Source organism: Castor canadensis, chromosome 7 (genome assembly GCF_047511655.1).
Source record: "Castor canadensis chromosome 7, mCasCan1.hap1v2, whole genome shotgun sequence".
Classification (NCBI taxonomy): Eukaryota; Metazoa; Chordata; class Mammalia; order Rodentia; family Castoridae; genus Castor; species Castor canadensis.
The window spans coordinates 18,090,776-18,110,308 of record NC_133392.1 but is presented as its reverse complement, the minus strand read 5'-3'; the positions used below and the strand labels follow the sequence as shown (position 1 = coordinate 18,110,308).

The 19,533-nt window shown below is 37.0% G+C and overlaps 1 protein-coding gene and 1 pseudogene across 7 annotated transcripts in view; one reads left to right on the top strand and one right to left on the bottom strand.

Moving 5' to 3' along the window:
- Vti1a (vesicle transport through interaction with t-SNAREs 1A) overlaps window positions 1-19,533 on the top strand; it is a 345,401-nt gene that overhangs the window by 144,115 nt on the left and 181,753 nt on the right. The window lies entirely within an intron of this gene.
- Window positions 19,158-19,455, bottom strand: LOC109702771 (small nuclear ribonucleoprotein G pseudogene; annotated as a pseudogene).

Below are 19,533 nucleotides of genomic sequence, written 5' to 3'. Positions count from 1 at the left end.
AGACTAGAGTTTGAATTCAGGGCTTCGTGCTTGCAAAGCAGGCACTGTACCACTTGAGCCATACCTCATACCTCTAGTTCGTTTTGCTCTGTTGTTTGGGTGTTTTTTTTTTTTTTTTTGGAGATGGATCTTGCTAAGTATTTGCCCAGGCTACCCTTGAACCATGATCCTCCCAATCTCTGCCTCCCAAGTAGCTAGGATTATAGGTGGGGGCCACCGGTGCCCAGCTGCGTCTAGTTTTTAATCACTTTGTAAAAATGAGTGTTTTTCTTCATAGACAGAATTTTTCTCATTCAGATATTTTTTTTGCTACAGGAACTAAATATTGTTTTACTTCAACTGGCTTCTTCACATTTTAGATTGCAAAACATGTCCCAGGAATTTCTGAAATCCCTTAACCTTATATGATAGTCACAGATTTCTTATGCAATTAAAAAAGGCCATACATCCTCAAATTAGCTCAGTAAATGGTAAAGAATATCTTCGTATCATTCATTTTACCGACCCCTACCTCCCACCTCAACCTCTACCCCCCACCATACCCAGACATAGAAGTCATAGTGTTGTATCTGGTTACCTGTAAAGGGGAAAGTAGTTAGTGTTGATAAATGACAATACCTAATGGTAGTCACAAAGCCTTCATAAGCTCATCTCCCTTAAAAACAATTTAGTGAAGCACCTTTGGCTCGTGGTTGCCTCTGAGCACTTTCTCTATTGCTCAGTCTGTCAGTACCAGATCTACATAGCTAAGTAATAGGTCTTTTTTTTTTTTTCCTGGTCTGGGGTTTGACCTAGAGTTCAAGGATAAGAGTGAACCAGTATTGACTGGAAGCCAAACCCTTATAATGTACTTAATAATTTTGCATAGTGTTATTCTAGAGACAAACTGCCTGGGTTTAAATCCCAACATTGCCTCCAACTAGCTGTGTTAGTTTGGGTAAATAATCCAGCCTTTTTAATGCTTCATTTTATACACTTATAAAGTGAACTCGTAACAACTTCATGAGTTTCATGAAGATACATGGGTTTTATGAACATAAGGGTTATACATGGACAGGGTTAGTACAAAGTAAGTGCTCAATAAATTACGATTGTCTTCGTTTCTCCCTCTCATTGTCTCTTTTTCTCTCTAACTGCCTTCCTCTTTCTATTTTTGTTTTTGTTTGTTTGTAGTAAGAATCAATCCAAAATAGATTAAAACAATTATTTGAGAGAAATAGGTAATTTTGAAACTCCTGTACAGTCAGAAATTGCCAACTGTTTTGCTTCCAGACATTAGTCTGGTTCTACACATCACTTCTTTCTCATGGGACTGTTTGGGCATATTCCTGCACACCAGGCTGGAATACAGACAGATCATTATTTCTACAGAATTCTTTTGACTAAACAGACTAACCCTAACACAATGTCACGGTAAGTGCATTGGGAACCATTGGGGCCATCTTGCAGGCTGCCTACCACAACACTCTATAGTAAACCTTTGTGTAATGCAGACTTTTTCCCCACAGCTTCTTCCTTTGAAAATTGCATTTTTTTTTGAATCCTTGTGAATATTAGGCAAACACTCTACCACCTGGTGTGAAATCTTTCCTGTTAACTTCTTTTAGAATATCTTAGCCTGGCATGGTGGCACACAACTTTCATCTTAGCTACTTCAGAGGTTGAGGCAGGAGGATTGTGAGTTCAATGCCAGCATGGGTAACGTAGCATATGTATATGTGTGTGTGTGTGTGTGTGTGTGTGTGTGTGTGTGTGTACACACATATATGTATAAAACCTTGGGCAACATAGTATAAGTATGTATGTGTGAGTGTGTGTGTGTGTGTGTATAACCATGATTTAATTTTTAAAACAAAGTACACTTGGTCCTCCAGATGTGATCAGAGAAGTACCACATGTATAAATAGAACACTTATGGTGCTCTCTGTGAGGCTGAGTAAATGATTTGCCAAGGAAAAATGATACACAAAGGCTATGGACCACTTGGACCATAGTTTTTTTAGTTTATAAGTATTAGTTCTATTCTATATTTAGGTCATTGAAATAACCACTTAAACCACATGTAGACGTGCTGGCAAATAGATTGAACTGGTAGTACAATTATTTATTTTACAAAGGGGAAATAGGACTTTTATATAATGACCTTATAATAGTGTCATTTTTATACGTGGAAAAATAAGCATCTGCCATTTTCTTGTTATTCTGAGGTGAGAGCCTACCACAGAGATTTTAATATTTGAAAACTACTCTATTCACTGGAATCTCAGCATTTAAAATAATGACTTTTTAAGATGCAGCATTCTGACGCCCTATATCTGACCTTTCTTGGTCAGGAAAATAAAGTCTTCAACACCTCTGTTTCTTCTTCTACTCTTATTACTCAAAACTGGTATTAAATGATCAAGGTATATTTTTATTCCTTTAGCTTTTTAATTATCATTTATCTGTGGTGTAGCTGTGGGGATGTAGAAGCTTTTACAGTCATTATACTTTCAGTCAAATATTTGTATTTTAGAAATCATTTTAACAAAATGTTCTTAGTAAAAATAGGGTTGAAGCCGGGTGTGGTGGCATACACCAGTAGTCCCACCAATTCTGGAGGCTGAGGCAGGTGGATCGCTTGAGCCCTGGAGTTCAATGCCAGTCTAGGCAATATAGTAAGACTTTGACTCAAAAAGGGTGGTGGGATAACAGTAAAAATCTGTCAAAAAAATTGTCATTGGAAAATATTTTTGTGTGTAGAATACATAGTTAGGATAAAGATTTAGTGAATCTTATTTAAATATCAGTAAATCTGCACTAAAAATTACAGATACGCTTTGGGGAAAGAGTAAAGTGATAAGATATATTTCTGCTGTTTGAGAGAAAATTCATTAAGATGAAAACTTATCCTAAGAAAAAGAAGTAGTATTGAACATTTTGAATGATTAAATTAGTACTTGCCTGTCAAGGCCCTGGGTTTTTAATTTTAAAAAAAATTAAATTAATGAAAGTAGACATAGCTTTAAAGAAAGATCATTAAAAATATACTAAAACTTCTTTGGGGATAATTAATATAACTTTTATGAATTATTATTTTATGATGAAAAAATTTCAAAATAATTGAAGGATAGGGATCATATTTTATTAATTTTTTAAAGTCCTTTTCTTGAATCAAATACTTTGATTACAGTGGACAGACAATAAATGTCACATGGATGGATAAATAACTTGGTAGATTTTTAATAATCACACATCTTTATTCCTGTGAACAAGTCATGCGTCTTATTTTTAAAAACACCCTTAGCTAGGCATGGTGACTTTTGCCTATAATCCCAGCACTTAGAAGGCTGAGACAGAAGGATCACAAGTTCAAGGCCAACCTGGGCTACATAGTGAACCTATTCCGAAAAGAAAAATGAAAGAAAGAGATAACCCTGATTCTTAGTCTTCTGAATACTTTGACATCTTAAAGTTATTTTAAGCATTTATCTGTTATGCACCTTCCCACCACATCATCAGTGTGAAAATTGAAATCATGTTGGTGCATTAATTGTTTTGGGTTTTGGGGGGCAGATTCAGTGGTGCCTCATGGAGCAGCAGTTGCAAGTCTGTGCAGAATCAGGCTTGCTGTTGAATTCACCACTGCTTATAAGCAAATCACCACTCTGAAATGGATTCTGAATCTCACTTGTGAAAGGACAGTGAAGTTTACCTTATTACCACAAAATAACGAGTTTATTCCCAGACATTTTTAAAGATCTGAGCCCTGGCTTTCAAGTAAAATATTTGCAGGAAAAAAATTTGGTAAACAAACGGAATATAAAAATAAAAGTTACCCCTTCATACAGATACTAACTTCACAAAAATGTATAGACTTGGGAGTTCTAGACTAAATGTTTATTGCATACATGTAGTGTCCTTTACATCTTCAGTGTTCTGGGGGAACCACAGAAAGTACATACTTTTCTAGCCATTGTTTTTCCAATATTCATTTAGGACCACACTGTGGCCAAGCCTTGGAAAACATGAGCAGTCTTGGTAGCATCTCTAAGAGTTTTAAAGGGGCCAGTGGCTAGCTGCTGGTGCTCCAGACAAAAGCCTCCCCAATCGTTATCACAAGAGCCTCCAAATCTCATGCTCCCCTCAGAGGAATCTCCCAACCAAAACACCAAGCAAAACATGGCAGGAAGTCCAAGAATCCGTGATTTGGAAAGATCTTTGAAGTCATCCAATCTGATTTTCATTATCTATCTAAATTTCTTTTAAATAATTGATTCTAATTTCATATCATAATGAATTAAGTAATTTTAATCAATAGGAAAAATAAATTTCTATACTTTTTGTGTTTCCTTTCATAGCTTATCACCCAGCATTTATAAGAAAATGGCCATTTAAGAATTTCTCTTCTTCTAGATTTTAGGATGGATCTACACTATCTGGACTGCTACCATGAAATGAAAATGTTCATTGTTGTCAGGCTGATGTTTTGGTATATTCTTAATAGGATTGATTCTACTTGCCTCCTAAATTTCCTTGTGTGGTCAAGAATCCTCAAACTCTTTTTAATTCCAGCCATTTGTAAAGGGAACTGTTCCAGCTTAGTGACATCAATAAACACTGATCTTCAACATGAAACAGTAAGGGAGTAATGTCATCACTTTGACTGAAGTGCACTGGATTTAGGAGTGACTTACATGTAAGATGTCTTCTCTTGTCAGACATTGGTGGAGCAGGTAGGATGTACACCTGCTTAAGTCTGTTCCTAAGCAGACCTGTCCTTCCTCTGTTGCCAGTATGTTCCATTGTTTCCAGGATCAGGCTTTTGAGCATATAACTTAGGAAAGGACTGCACATTCTGATTGACTGCCTGTGCTTCCTGTATGTGGATTCCTGGAAAGATCCCTGGTAATTTAGCAACCTATTCTGGTCACTTGTATAAGAATGAATATGAGATTATTTGCAAATTTGCAAAGTTTTTTTGAGTTACTTAGAAGTAGTCAAGATTATGTCGTTAGAAAACATTTAATTTTCTTTGTGAGTACCCTAAGTTGAACTCTTTGGTATATAAAATTCAAATCTTTACAAAAATGAATTATTCTTACATTAAGTCTGACAAATGGAATGATAAATTTTTTTTTTAATCTGACAAACAGTCATCTTTGGTAAAGCCCATTTGTAGAGAAAAGTAATTGTTAGAGTTATTTGGGGGACGGGGCACAAACGTATAAATTCTTAAATTCTTCTTAAATTGAAAATTCATTTTATCAGAAGTTGGAAAACTGGGGTATTAGAATTTTCATGTGATTAAAAACATGGCCATTTTCACATTCTAATGTCAGGTCTTATTAGAGAGAGATTTTTTTTTCCCGAGAGAAATTTACAAAGGTAAATACAGTTTTAGTTAAGATTAATAAAAACTGAAATAACAGTGTGCATTCTCACTTAAAGTGTGGTTAATGTAGCCTATTTTGCTTTTAACCTGGGGTGATTTCTTCCTCCATTCCATTAGTTATACTAGAATGAAAAGCACCTTTTAAGAGAAAGTTTTGGGTAGAGAAGAACCAACAAAATGTAGATTTCATGTGTGCAATTTTCAGGTACCTATAATGTAAATAAAATTTGCAATGAAGTATTTCTCTATATTAACAATAGTGAGAAATAGTTAATATATACTTATGCTATATATTTGAACCCTTTGTCAAGGCTCCATTTTTGCCATTTATTTGACATCTAAGCTAACTATTTTATAAATGTGGCTTTGAGGTAGAAAACAGACTGTTTTCTTCTTTCATTTTATTTATATAAATGACTGTTTTTATAATTAATGATAATCGTCCCTTAATGTTAATACTTATTCAGCAGAGCAAACAAATATTGTGGTTCCTTTCTGCTGAAGTACGTATACAGTTCACATATGCAGTCATTTTTGACAACTACCCACATTGGAGGAATAAAGAAAAGCTTTTAATAATGGGATGCACAGTAGTCTTACGGTTTTTGGGGACAGCATCAGTCTCTTTTTAAAAAGTATCAATTTTGTGTGTTTTACAGATGTTAAAGATTCCCTTTGGTGTTTGCCTTTTCACACTTTGGTTGCTAGAATTTTTATATTATTGGTAGAATATGCAAAGAGTACGGTTTGTTTCCCCTTGACTTCTTATGTTGGAATGGCCGTCTTTACAAAATTCTTTCTATAAAGATGTCCAAAAACACTTAGGTGTTATGACATGTTTTTTTATGCCTCCCACCTTTCTCCACATCTGTAGAGCTCATTCCCTCTTAGTCTGTTTTCTCACCTCCTTCTGCCTTTTTCTCTTTTTGTCTCCCTCTTTTGCAGACTCTGCTGTCTAACTTTAAATTGATTGGAATGCATTAATTTTTAAATAAGTGTCACAAATCCTTAACTGAGCACTAAAAGGTTGAGAAGGCTTCATGGTACAGAGTCAGATCCCAAACTAAGTGAGAAGAATTTTAAAAACAAGGGCTGCCCTTCATTAGCCCTCATGCTATCTCCTGACAGGCTCCATGCACCTACGTGGCCATGCCAGGCCAGGGCAAGCCCCGCTACCATGCACCATTTACCCTCTGTCAGCAGCTTCAGTCAGAGCCCAGCGATATTGCACATATGGGTCTGTCATGCGTCAGCCTCGATTAAGCTCATATTGCTGTGCTTGGGAAATGCAATAGCCACATGTTAACCATTTTTTGTTGTTGTTGTTCCTTTTTTCTTGCTTCCATTTTTCTCATTCAGTTCTCTCCAGATACCCATGTTTCATTCGGTGATCATATATTCACACTATTTTACCTTTTTGCAAAGATGTCAGAGGAAGTAACACATGTAGGTTCCAGTACCTTGACTTTATTCATGGAAATGTGCTCAAATCTGGTAATACCTGAGTAGACTGCTTAAAGAAGTAGTGACAGGCAACGCTCACTGATGTTTTGTGCTTGTGCCAAGCTTGGTCTTGAGTCTCATGAAGCAATTTTCCTTTAGGCCTTTCAAGAGTGCAAGAGTAGCAGGCACCCAGCTCTCTCGAATGCTGAAGCACTGCCCTTCTTTCTTCACAACACATCCTTGACTCATTCCCTTGTCATCTAAGGTGGTGCTGGCTTTCTTTTTTTTTGAGAGGAGAATGAAACCTTATTGCTTTTGAGGGTGGGACAAAGTGTAGACAACCAGTTTATATTTGGTTTCGCTATTTTGCGGTTTACTCAAGTTTATGGGAAAAACAAAAAGACCGCCCATGGCTACATCATACTGGGTGGCTGGCTGGCTAAGTTAGTCTTTTATGAGAAATTATCTCTTAAAGGGAGTTCTCAAAAAAATTTAAAAAGAAGCTTTAAGGGGAATTTTCATTATTCTAATAACAAACACCTAAAAGAGCTCCTAGTAATTGCACAGGTAGATATTGAGGTAGAGGTATATATTTAAAGGATTTATGAGGATTTTATGAACCTGGTCATTTTGTAAAGTCTGGTTAACCCACAGGCTATTGTCAACCCTTGGTCACAAGTCACAGTGTGAGAGAAATCATAACAGTGTAAATCCTGTGAGGTCTATGGCAGCAGCCAGTCTCAGCAGAAAACGAGGTCAGATAAGGACAGGGACAAAAAGTATGTGGTATTTTTTTTTCATTTTTCATAAGCACACCACTAGCATGGACAAGTAGCTATTAAACAGAATCATGTTGATGGATCAGTCCAAGGAAACAGATGGACTTTATAGATAATGGAATTCTGATTTCTAAAATGTGGGGCAAACAGATATTTGTTGAAATTATTAGCTAAAATACTTAAAACTTCATAATTATCCAAAGTTTATATTGGCAATAGGTTAAGGATTTCCTGTAAGATGGTGTGGCAGTCCATGATATTGGCTTTCCAAAAGATATTTTTTAGCATTAAGTTATTTGCAAAAACCACTGTCACAGTAGTTTAGCAAGGGCAGGGTTTGTCTCAGATACTATAGACTGAGATATTTGTATTTGGAGAGCAGATAGCAACAGAGAGGCCATAGAAAGTAAGTTTAGGAATATTTCTTTTGCACTCAGGTCCTGATGGACATTGTTGATAATGGCTTCACTTTAACTTTTCCTTAGAGCACATTGTATAAGATGTGGATGAGTCATGTATCAGCGACTTCTCAGGTTCGTTCATTTAACACTTACGCATGAGTCCCTATTATATGGCTGATACTTGTTAGGTATGATTCAGTGGTAAATAAAACTGATACCTCTACTCCTCATGCACTTTACAGCCTACTGATAGAAATAGTCATTAAGATAACATAAATCTTTAACTATTTTAAATAGATTGACAAAGTCTAGAGGGCTGTTTGTTAAAGTATGTAACAGATCTTGATCCTAGTCTGGAAGTCAGGGCAATGTTCCTAAATAAGTAACAGTTGGTATGTGATCTGTAAGATAGTAGGAGTTTAATAGGTAAAGAGGATAGAAAAGGAGCCAAAGAGGAAAGAGCCAAATGCAAAGGCCCTGGGGCAGGAAGGAGCATGGCATACCAAAGGACTAAAAAGACGAGTATGGCTGTAGTGAGGTAGAATGTGGTGGTATGCACCCATAGATAGAGATGTGAGTCGGAGGCTGTTGGAATGAGAGACACTTTTCATTGCTGTTTCAGTTACCTGATTTTCACAGGTAGAAGCCAGAAATGCTAAATGTCTTACAGCATTTGGGACAGTCCCATGGGACAAGGAATCATTCTACCCAAAATATAATAGTGTCTGCATTGGGAAATTCTGAACTAAATAATCACTTAGATGCCTTTCCAATCAATATTCTATCTGCCTGTTATTTTATAAATAAGAGTAAGATGCTGGCCTCTAGAAAACAGTAAAATTGATATTAGTAATTTTATTTATTATTCCAGCTTCAGAGCTTTCCTGCTGACAAGACAAATGAAGGTGATGTTACTTAGGACAGTACAGGTGTTTCAACCTAGGTATAAGTTGATATTAGGTAAGTTACAACATTCTCTTTGATGCATTGAAGGCTTTTCAAGAAAATAAGGAAAATCTTCGAGATGAAAAAAAGAGGGAAGTGTTGAGTGGAAGCCAGAATAAAGACCAGTGACCTAGAGGTAAATAGAAATTTCCAAGATGTCTAGGGACCAAATTCAGCCCCAGCACAGCACTTGGGGATCTGAGATAGAGGAGCGTTTGCAGACTAGTACACATGCACATACACACATGCACACATGAAGTGCAACTAAAACTTGAAACTTCTGCTTAGCCAGTGCACATATAGAGGGCTACAGTAGTCCTAGGTGTGGGAGAATAGTGGTTCATGCCTGTTATCATGATGGGGAGATGGGGAGGATCACAGTTTGAGGCATGGTGGCATGTGGCATCAGCCACATGGGAAACATAAATAGGAAGATCTCTTAAACCTATTTAAGAAAAAATAGGTAAGTCATACCTACTGATTCCAGCAAAAGTAAACAATTTTTTGCTTTCTTATTTTTAGAAGAAAGCATCCCTAACTTAATTACACTGGTTAAGTTCAACAAAATATGAGTCTATTTTTTAAAATTACCAGCTGGGCATGGTGGTACACATCTGTAATTCCAGCACTCTGGAGGCTGAGGCAAGAGGATTGCAGGTTTGAGGCCAGCCTAAGCTACATAGTGAGACCCTATCTCAAAAAAGAAAATAAAAAATTACCCAGCATACACAGAAAAAAAATGCTATAAATGAGAATCAACTCAAACAGCAAATAAGACATTTTTACTTCCCAAAGATTTCAGATGTTGGCATTATCAACATAGATACAAGATAAGAATATAAATTTATATAAATATATAAATTAATTGTTAAATAGACTATTAAAAAGAACCATATAGAACTTTTTGACATCAAAATCTGGATGAGTGGGTTTAAAAGCAAATTAAAGAAAAGCTGAAAAGGTAATTAGTGAATTGGAAAATCTTTCTCAAGAAATTATGCAGAATTCAGTACAGATGGAAGATTAGATGCAGAACATGAGAGAAATCTTTGATACATGTGGAATAGAATGGAAGACTAAAAGGATATCAATTTAAGCCGGGTATGCTCGTGCATGCCTCTAATCCAAGCACTTGCCAGGCAGGAGGATTGCAATTTAGAGGCCTAGAATACAAAGTAATATTCCCCCACCCACAAAAAACGGACATGAATTCAGAGTGCCAGAAGGTAAAATTAGAGGAGCAATATTTAAAAAAAAAATAGTTGAGAATTTCCCAAATCTGGCAAAGGACATAAATCCACAAATAGACAATATAGACCAAGCAAAATAAATATGAAGAATTTCACATCTAGACACATTGTTTTAAAACTGCATAGCACCAAACTCAATGAGAAGTAAAAGCAGCCAGATATAAAAGATACATTATCTAGAAGCAACAGTAAACTAGATTGAAAGTAGGCATCTCAACAAGAATTGATGACAAAAGATAGAAAACAATGGCTTATGGGATTAAAGAGAAAATAACTACCAGCCTAGGATTGTCCTCTGAGCAAAGTGTCTTTGACAGCAATAGCAAAGAACATTTTTACATAAACAAAATCTAAGAGATTACCTGGAGATCTTTCATCAAAGGAACTTTCTAAAAGGAGTAGTTGAGAAAGGAGGAAAATGACTCCAGAAAGATGATCTAAGATATAAGAATGAAAAGTGGACAATAAATCATTAAATCAAAATGAAACCTTAACAAGTGTTGTGAGATTTACATTTATAGTTTAGCTTAAAAATAATAATAGGAGCTGAGGGTCTCACTCAGTAGTGGAGTGCTTGCCTGTCATGTGCAAGGCCTTGGGTTGATCCCTAGCACTGCAAAAATATTAACTAATTAATAATAGCAACAATATCGACTTTGAGGGGAAAAACAAACTAGGGCTGTGAATATAGCTCAGTACAAGAACACTTGCCTAGCATCCATAAGGCCTTGAGTTAAATCCCCAACACCACAAATGAAAAAAAAACTAAAATCTTGCTATTTGCCTTGTTTTTAGGAGTTAGGAGAGGAGTATCATAGTTAGCATGTTCTAATGACCCTGTAATTTTTAGGTTAAGAATAAAGGCACTCATTAACTTTGAACTTTGTCACATATGCATGGTGAAATTTTAAATACACCCTTTAGAAGAATAAAAATTATATTTTATGGATTCAAACATTTACAAAACCTCTTACGTTTCTATACTGCAGTCAAAAAAAGAAAGAGATTAAAAATAAAGGATACCGTTTACAACTGTAGAAGTTACCTGGGAATGAATATAACAAAACATGTACAAGACCTAATTCTTTTACTTAGCAACTGAGATCATGAGCAGGTTAAATTTTCTGAACTTCAACTTCTTGTCTCTAATATAACAGCAATAGTAGTACTTACTTTATAGTCTGGTGAAAGGTAAGTAAGTAGTATACCACAGAACCCTTATCATCCTCATCCTCATCATTAGGCATCAGGTGGAAAGCCAGGAGGGAAGCAATGGCCCCGTACTCAAGCATCTTGGAACTTAATCAAGAGGAAAACAAAATAGATGGAGATTATCTTAAGAGGTGTATATTGTAAATGTCAAAATAGATGAAGTTATCATAGGATGTGTAAGTTGTGTCAGAAGGTGACTTCACCCAGTCCTTAGGAAAGAGGAGAAATTTTAGTCTAGAGAAAGGCTGTGTCCTCAGAAGATACATTGTGAAGTAGATGATTTTTTTAGTCTAGCCGTAAAATCACTGGTAAGGTAGGAATATGTGTACTGTGGACGGGGAGGACATTGGGCAGAAAGCGTGCTTTGTATACCTTGAGTCTGTCTTGACTGAATACTCTGGACATTCTAGGTTAACAGCAGGGAGGTGGACAGCATGATTCCTTGTGATAGTGAGATAGTTCGGCTTGGCTGGCTGAGCAGACGTGAAGTTGGAAGGATGGGTCAAAGGAAATACACACAAATGACACAATGGGTTTTGTCTGTGCAATCCATCGTGACAGTGAACCAAGTATTAATTAGTTGTCAGATAACAAGAAAACGGAAGAATATCTAAGGAAAGGTAAATCCATTCTCTGGAATAATGCCTGGCACATTAATAATCACAGTTTGTTTTGTTTTTTTAAATAACTAGCATATACAGTGCAGTGGGTTCAGATAATTGTCATATTGGTAATGTCGTGTCAAACTACAGTAGGGTTTTTTCCACTGACTTCCGTGATTGAAAGAATAAATATATGCATGGTCTAAGCCAACCCATCTGGAGTAAAATGGTTCTTTGGGGAGAAGCAGTGAAGGGGCTTACTGAGACAAAGCATGTGGAAATAGGAGAGACATGATAATAACAGCCTTCTAACCCAGGTGCCTGTGTGTGCTTTCCAATGATGGAGAAAACATGGCCCCTGTACACAAGGATCTTACAGTCGCATTTCAAGAGCTGTACTGACTTTCCAGCAGCTCTTCTTTGAACCACTCGTTGCCTCCACCTTGGAGGCCCCGAAGCGCCAAGGCTGGCCTGGTGCTTCTTTAATGTTGTTTCTGCAGAATATACAGACAATATTTGTTTCTTATTTCCAGACCATACCTGATTTTTACAAAGCGTTTCTCTTTAATGTTTGGCCCAGATGCATATAACCATCATTCTGCTCATGACTAGACCCAGCTGGGGGAAGAATGCCTGCTAGATGAGACTTTAATTAACTTCCTTCCTTGTGAGTAGGGCTTGGGATAACATGTACATGGATCTTTTACCTTTCTTCCTGACAAAGGAACTGATTTGCTTGCCAGTAGTGAGTAGTGGGATCAGGTGGGGTGGATGGAAGTTAGTGGTTAAAGAGGAGGAGACTCCACCTAGGGAAGTACATGATTGAATGGACTCTGGAACAGAGAATACAGCCATCCAGGTGGTTGGGGGAGGGCTTGACCCCCTGGGCTGTAGTCTTACTTTTGAAACTGTTCGGTAACAATCTGGAAGTGTTCCCAGGACTTTTAAAACTCTCCACTAAAGTAATTCTGGCAACAGTGTGGAAATTTTTGTGATAGGTAAAAGCATGGTATGTTTTCAGGCCTAGTAAGTAACTTCGTGTAACATTAACAGTGCATGTTGTTCCTTTCACTTAATTATTATTGGACTTTAATAGAATTTGCATTTCATTATTGGACGCTGACTCTTTGTAGTATTACCATTACTGATGGTTGAAGCTGTTTGATCCAACAGGCATTTTATTTCACATTTATGTGCAGTACATGCTATGAGGCATTGTGGAACTATAAAGAAGAAAGGCACCATCCTTGCTCTCAAGGGGTTTACAGTTTAGTTGAGACCATAATAATAATAATAATAAATACTCTGGGGAAGACTTGCTTGCTAGGTCAACAACTACAACAGAGGTACAGAATACTTACTGGCCAATAGAAGAGCAAGAAATGGATTCATTTGGGAGAAAAGTAATAGAACTTCTGGTCGGGGATCAGTTTTGAACTGTTAATTTTAATATATGGCCATGAGATAGGAGAGTTCAGAGCTGCTTAGGAGAAGTGAGGTCTGGGAGTGGGAAGCACCTCAGAAGTGAGGCTAGGGCTACAGATGGGCAGTGTAGTGTCAGCGGCTGAGGCCAATAGCAGAAACCTTTTCCTGTAGACCAGAACTTGATTCTACATAGTACACTGGGGGGTTTCCCTCTTCCATGGACAGAGACTTAGAATTCTTACTGACTGCTATTTGTTGATCAAAGGTGAAATTTGTTGAAAAATGATGTGTTATCTTCCATTCTCTTGTTTTGGTAACTTCCAGTAACTGCTGTCTGTTCCAGTATTCACTGATAATCTCTGGATAGATATACATTAAAGAACCTGTAGCACTATTTTCCATAGTGAGCTTATCTACAGAAGGACATGTCCCACCAAAAAAGGGCTTCACAGTCAAGCCTCGGCACGCAGGGCTGCATTCTGCACCCCTTTCTTGGATTTGTGTAATCAGATTATACATTAGCACAGTAATGACTCTGAAAAGAAAAGTCCTTTTTAACTACATTTAACTATTTAATGCATTTGGCCACAGATCCTGTTCATCTTATTTTTATCTCACAAAACAAGATGGGGAAAATGTTGGATTAGGATGCGCTTCATAAATAGTTTGTGTTTGGGGGAGTTGTTTTTGAGACAGGGTGTTGCTGTGTATCCTAAGCTGTCCTTGAACTCCCAATCCCCTGCCTCAGCCTCCCGAGTGCTGGAATTACAGGCATGCACCACTATGTATGGTCATAAAAAGTTTTTGTGCATGTTTCTCATCATTCCTGTAACATCCTTATGAGATAAATACTATTGCCCATTTTTCAAATAAGACCTGAAATTACTTTACTTTCCTAAATTCAGAGACCAATAAAAAACTCAAAATGTGTATATGGATTTTCCTAACCTAGGAACTATTCTACTGCATTGTTCTGCCTCTTGGATTCAGTTACATCTTTTAATGGAGCACCAGTGTATCCCATTATTTTTGTTTTGTTACATTGTTTCTGTTTTGTTTTGTTTTTGATACAGGGTCTTGCTATGTAGAAAGACTGGCCTTGAACTCATCATCCTCCTGCCTCAGCCTCTTGAGTGCTAGGATTACAGACATGTACCATCCTTGGTGGCTCTGATGTTTCTCATCTGACCTGGCTCTTGGCTTTGTCTCTAGGAGCCTTGTTAATATATGCATCTGCCTTGGCTGTTCCAGTCACAGGCTGTAGTCCTAAATCTGTGATTGTCCAGTGTGTAATACCTTTCATGACCTATGCTTTTCCATATGGGACTGACCACTCCAGGGTCCCTAATATTATAAACTATGCTGTTTGTTTTGGGGTTTTTTTTTTTTTTTTTGTATGGCAGGTGGCAGGGAAGCAGTCTGCAAATTTGTCTCTATTTTCCAGGCTATGTGCTCTTTAAACACAAGATACATTTAGTATGTGTGGTATCTACTGCAGTTCTTGGGCCACTGTCTCTCTCAGGACTGGTTTGCTGAGTGATTGCATGAATGAGAGTATTCCTCAGGAGTAGGAATCAAGAGGAGAGACCTGGGTGCTTCTTCTGACTCTGATCTTGATCATGTGGCTGAGTCAGCTTGCTAAGAAACATGAAAGATGGTGTTTTCTGCATGAAGTGGTCCGTCCCCTGATAGGGAAATGTGCAGTTGTCCCATCAAAACATAAGCACAAAAATGTACCCACAACATGCAGTAAGGCAATCAATATATTTAAAAACCAAACTGGAAACCAGGCTCTGTGCTTGAGAAAGACTCTTCAGTTGTAATTGTTTTTAAAGGTTTTAACAGGCACACCCAGTACAGCAAGGTCTATGCTTGGTTTTGAAGTTCCTTTGACGGTTACTTCTGCAGTTTTTAGCTTTGGCTTTAGTAAATCTTAATGTAGACCAAGTGTGCTATTTTTATATTTGAAGTTTTATATTTATAGAATAAATAGTAGCTGTTTAGCAAAAAAGATGTAATGACAACAGGTAGAAGAGTCAAGACACTAACAGTTGCATAGATGTTTATAATGAACATGGGAAAAAATCAAGAAATAAGTGCAGACTGGCTATGTTTTAAAAGAAAATAAGATCTGCAAGATGAAATGATCAATTCCTATAATTTAAATTTTTATCCTGAATCTATTTGTTTTTGTAATCTTCTTTGTTCTTTTAAGCATTTGCTATGTAAACCTGTTTGAAACATCTTGAAAGTTTTGTCACAATAGTGGTAGCTTGTAGTGCCGGTTTAAAAATGTGAGGTTAAAATCTGAAGTACAATTGAGGAGGTAGATTAGTAAAAGGTTAAGCTATGTAAATAAGAATTTGCTCCAACTTAAGTTTTCAAAATTCCAATTATGGGTGTTCAAATGCATTTAGACAAGCTGGGTTTGTTATTTCTGGAGTTAATAAGCAATTTCACAGTGTACTATATATCACTTTTAAAGACATGATAAATTGTCCCTAATGGTATTGTGTGTATAAACTTAGAGCTCTTTCTGCCTGTATGTAAGTCTCAGGATTGGGTGGTACACCTGAAAAGGCTTGGAATTTAATGGGGCCTTTTTAGCACTTTTGCACCTCGTATGCCCGGGATTATGCTTGATTGATGACTTTGAATGTGCTGGCATGAGAGAGATGTAGATCTTAATGCTCTTAAACCATTTGTTTTCCAATCTCTGTAAAAGGCCCCTCTGTTTTGGGGTAACACTTTATCCTTCTTAAGTAAACAGAAATAGGTTTCTGGGATTTTGCTTTTTAGCATTGTAAATCCAGCAGGAAAGAGACAAGCTAGAGGCTTTTAAGAAAAGGCTAAAAACACCATGTTCCCATTTTATTAGAGTAGCCCAAAAAAGTCAGAGTGCATGTGTGTAGACAGATTTTTCTTTCTTCTAAACAGTATTAAAATAACTCTCCTTCTTTGCCAGAACACTCTGAATCATCTCTTTCCGTTGGACCACTCAATACCTCACCATTCTCCTCAGCCCACTGGCTGAGAACTCTTTTTGGATCTCACCATCTTCTTAAACAGCTGCAGGGCTGGCTCCTGTATGGCCAGGGAATGCTGTCCCCCAGCAGTCTTAGGAAAGGAGATTGGGCTATAAATTGAATCTTGCTTCCCAAAGGGCACTGAGACTTTCTCCTCAAGCCTGGAGGTGTTTTTTAATCCATTCCTGTAAGATTCTTCCAACTTGGACACAATATTCATTTCTTTAGGAGAGGCTTGGAAACAACTGCTGGAGAGGGTTCCCAGCTCCCTATTCACAATCTAGGGACTGTTCAGGGGTAAAGGGAAAAATGGCTTCTGCTAATAAAACAGATTGTTTTAAGATTTTGAGCCCTGATTGTAAGCAAGTTACAAGGCGGATAGAGACCTGATCAGAGGCAGCAAAACTTATTGCAGCAGCAGATCTGTGTGTACAGGCCTCAACCTCTGAGAAAAGAGACCAGCATGGTTCTGACAAACACATTTTCACTTCTGTCTGAAGTCTGAACTTTGGGGCTTAAGAGTTGAAAGACTAGTGCATTTACCTATGTTTATAATATGTCACTAATTAGCAGTCACTGTCCTTGTGATGTTATTCTTTGTCATCCTCTTGAGGCATCCCATTTCCTTCCTTTCCTCCCTCTCCATCATCAGCTACGCTAAATGGAATATGGGTTATTCTGGCAGCAGGGCAGTTTGAGCCTCCTGATTAGTCTAGAATGAAATGTGAAGGAAAAGAAATGTTTGAAACCAGCCATTGTGAATCCTTGTTCTTAAGATGTTATTTTGAAATCTTTGTGGGTGATGATGATGTATTTGCCATAATTCATTTTACGTAAAGATATTCTAGGATTCCTGGGAAGTTGTTTTTTCTTAGTATTTTATTTTCTTCTTTTTTAAAACAAAAAAAACTTCTTATTAGGAAGAATGCTATAGGTGAAATATGAGTATGATACCAGAAAGTGTAAAGTCCCAGACACAATACAATCTTAAGGTAACTAAAATAGCTCAGAGCCACAGAGCCTCTTATTACCACTGTTGTTGTTAAGTCTGTGAGTCAGAAGTTTCTGACACTTTTCCACCTACTAATCCCCAAATTATTTTTTACTTAAACTCTTAAAATTGTTTATTGTAGTGAGTGTTTTATAATAAAATAAGGGCTGATTACATATGTTTGACTTGGGTGTACTCTTTGTGAATACACCCATATTTGAGAATGTGTGTATGCATAATAATTTGAAAACTGCCATTACTTATGGAAACACCATACCAGAAGTATCATGGGTAAGGCAAAGAAAAAGCCTATGTGGGTTGGTATTAGAAAAAAATTGATAAAGCCAGAAGCGATCATAAAGCTAATTCTAGCTGCTTACAAAGGAGAAAGCTGAGGCCTAGTGAAGAGACATAGGTGATGATCAAATGGACTAGAACCAAGTTTTCCAACTGGTAGTCCTGCTAATGTAATGTGCATCAGGATATACTCTGGCCTTTTCAGATTCCATGCCTTTGCCATCCCCATATAAATGGATGAAGGCATATGTAACAATTTTGTTAATTATAAGAATATTTTAAAATTCACACAAATGGAACCACAAAGCCTGCATCATAACTTTTTATTTGTAAGGTATTTTGTTCTACTCACACTGTTAAGCCACTTACAAATTAATTGCAAATGGTGGTAGCTGAAATAGTCATCTGCTAATAGCCAATTATGAAATTTATCTCATGTTTATTATCCACAATTGCCTGACAGATAATTAGTTCTCATTAAATATATGTTGATTTAGTCTTCCCTGTCTCAGCTGTGTTTCAAACCAATTTCTCAAATTGTGAGGTTTGAATCACCATGGGTGATTTTCTTTAAAGTGTAAACTCCTGCTTTACCCAATCCTATTCAGAATCTCTGGAGATAGAGGTTGGGATTCTATATTTTTAATAAACTGGTCAGGTGATCTTTGCACACTGAGTACTGCTGCCTAAAGTAATGAGATTACATCATAACTGATTAAAATATCTTCAGTTAAATCAGCCCAGTTAAGAAACTGGAGATAGCAACCAGGTGTGGTAATACACACTGGTAATCCCAGCACTCTGGAGACCAAAGCAGAAGGATTGGCAGTTTGAAGACAGCCTGGGCTACAGTTGTGAGTTTCAGGCCAGTCTAGAAAGGGAGGGAAGAATTAGAGATACCTAAATGTATCACCAGATGTAATTATAAATATGTATATTCAACAAATGCTAATTCTTATATGACAATTTTTTTTACATTTTTAATCATACCATAATTCATCCTTACTGCAAATTATTCCAATAAAATAGAAGTATATAAAATTTAAAATGAAAGTTCTTTCCCCCAGCCACCCAGGTCTCCCACTACCCAAGTACAACCACTATTTATAGTTGGTACATAACCTTGGAGACTTGTCCCCTGTATATTTGTATTTTCTCTATGTGTAAGTGTGTATTTATATGTGCAAATATAAATATATCCACATGTACCTGTGTATGTACATATATGTTTATATTTATTCATTCGTTCAGCAAGTATTTGAGCATATGCTATGTTCCAGGAACTAGTACTGAGAAAACAATGACCAAACAAATAAGGTCCCTGTTGTCATGGAACCTACATTTTTTTCTGACTATTACAAAAGTTTATTTAACAAAAAGGTTAATATGAAAATGTATATAGCCTCATTTTTACTTCATAGTAAAACAGGCCCTTTGGAGAGGGGACGTGGATTTCTCTGCTGAACTGTCATCATTTAAACTCATTCCAAAGCTTCTCACATGATGATACTATTTCCTTGTATTACCACCGTTCCAGTACTGTTCTGTTGCCTACTAGTTGCCATCTCCACACATTCATCTGTCACAAGATTCATAAAGGAATCAAATCCCATCAATATTCCTTGGACATGTCTGCCACCATTTAATTTCAATGACGACTTCTTGTCCATAAATTTTTTTAGCTCGGGAGGGTGTGCTTTACTCATGGTATCTACTTGGTGGACTCGGTGATGCTTTGAGGTGGAACTTGAACCTACATTCCAATAGTGAGACAGACAATCAATAAAA